A 2,340-nucleotide genomic window follows, 5' to 3' on the forward strand; every position below is an offset into this window, starting at 1 on the left:
AATAAGGTATAATGGAAATATTTTTTTCCGGACAAAACAATTCGAGTTAACGGCGAGAGAAGCGTTAAATAAGGTTTTACTGCTCTGAAAGGAAATAGAATACAAGGCATTTTAGGCAGGATTCATTTTCGATTTTAATCGACTCGCTTTGTGTGCTCCTTGCACAAATTATCCAAAAAATGTGCTTAAATATTGATTCTTATGGTACCTGAGCAGCCGAACCTGTGCCGAGCCTGTGTCGAGCCTGAGCCGATCCTGAGCAGCGAGAAAATTCTTTTAATCTTTCGTCAAAATACGAACAGACGATCCATTTTATCTGGTGTTTTGACGAAAGATCAAAATAATTTGCTGCTGCTCAGGCTCGACTTGCAAGTCTGGGACAGTTCCATAGTTTGATAACGAATTTAGAATGATCAATTCCATTATGTAATACGAGCTGTTACTAATCTTTCCATTATGAATACAATTCAATTTTTGGAAGAAATTTAATATTTTTTTTGAAAAGTTTCAAACTTGAAAAGTACAAACCAGAGCATCAAACCTATGCAGTTTTAATCACTATTCACTAACCACCTAGAAAATCGCAATGAGTATAAATCACTGTTCAGGTTACCATAAAATTGCTCTCATTTTTGGCCAGGTATAAGAATTTAGGCGGTTTAATTGCATTTAAAGTTAAACTTTGCAACGAACAATTTATTAATCCTTTGGTTTTTCGAAGAAACAACTCGTTAAGTACATTCATAATTTGCTCTTTGTTGATTTTAAAAGCACCGTTTGTATGTGTGCGTTTTAAATGAATTGTAATTGTACAATCGCAATTCTTCAACCCGGTTTTTATTTAAGTCTGATGAAGATTTTCTGCTCTCTCTAAGGTTCTTTCACTATAAACTCTTTGCGTTCTCATACAACGCCATTCATGTCTTCGTGTCAGTTTGAATTGAAGATGAGCAGATCAGTCAAATTTGGGGTTTCTAATTAAATGCTTGTTATTAAATAGTGAACCAAAGTACTTCAAGAATCTTTGAAAATGGAAGAAACAAAAAAATCAATTTATAAATGTGGAAATCAGTCACTTAAAACAAAGACAAACAAATTTCAAGTAATGAAAAGCTAATCAAAGTCGAAGCACAGTTAAGCCCGCCCGTCGAAATAATTATTATCGGAGTGTAGGTAGTACGAGCCAGGTTGTCTTGATCGGGGCAACGGCGAAGGCATTTGATTTCGATTCATTTCGATTTTTTTCTCGAAAAATGACTGGCAGACAATTAAACGTTGTCCATTCTTCTGTAGGGCCCTCACGGCAGGGAGATCTTCCTTCTCTTCACAAACTAATAAATATGTATTAAAGTATTAATAGCAGAACCGCTAATAATACGCTACGTTTCGATAAACTGGCCATGTCAGTTAGCGGTCAGGTTTGATCTTCGATGTTTATACTGCTCGAACAAAACGACCCAGCTCGACTTGAAGACCGAGTTCTTGCTTAAATGCGCGGACAAAATCTGAATTTACAAGCTTAATAAGACGTTGAAACAGGGCTTCATCCATTGTACCGGCCGTTCTGCAGTTAAATTCTCATCAGCAGCGAAAGTGCCGTTTTCGAACCGAACAAGAACACAGTTGTAAGGCTTATGGACTAAGCAATCTTATTTGGAAGATTCTTCAGAGCTTTCGTATTTTTATCCAAACACTCAATGTTCCATGATGCCTCGGAGTGATGCGAAATTGACGCCGAAAAAACGGACGTTCTGGTTTTGACACGACAAAAATCTCAAAATCAGGACAATTTGCATCTAACTCCACCTCCACTATCACTCAATGTTAAAGAATATCAAATTACGTTAGTGTTATTAGTTCGATTCGTATCGAGCAGTGTACAGTTTGAAACTGTCACTCTTCAAACTCTTCATATAGCTTCAAGACAGCGGATGGCCGAACGAAATGAAGCGCGAAACGCCACGGTTTTCTTCCGAAGAATGAGTGACAGGCAATGTGTATCGTATAGCCAGTACGCGTCCTGCCCACGCCCTCTAAAAGCGTTAAAAAACGAAAAACCGTTCAATCACGATCACCTCAAAGATGGTACATTCTAATTGGGTACTTTGTTTCGGAATTCTATCAGGCGGAATTGGTGGCTTTTTTCCGCGCACACGATCTGTATGTTACTGGCCGATCATGTTCAACCAACTGTTCTTATTTTGTTTGTTTGATCTAAACAGTTTCAGCATGAATTCTCTCATTGAACAAAGCAGACAAGCGAAGCAAGCATGATTTAGGCGGAGTCAAAGAAGTGATTTTCTTGCTCAAGTGAAAATAGGCGTCAATTTACCAAAGGTA

The sequence above is a fragment of the Dendroctonus ponderosae genome, unplaced genomic scaffold (genome assembly GCF_020466585.1).
Source record: "Dendroctonus ponderosae isolate FM_Combo_2020 unplaced genomic scaffold, Dpon_F_20191213v2 Dpon_F_20191213_4, whole genome shotgun sequence".
Taxonomy (NCBI): Eukaryota; Metazoa; Arthropoda; class Insecta; order Coleoptera; family Curculionidae; genus Dendroctonus; species Dendroctonus ponderosae.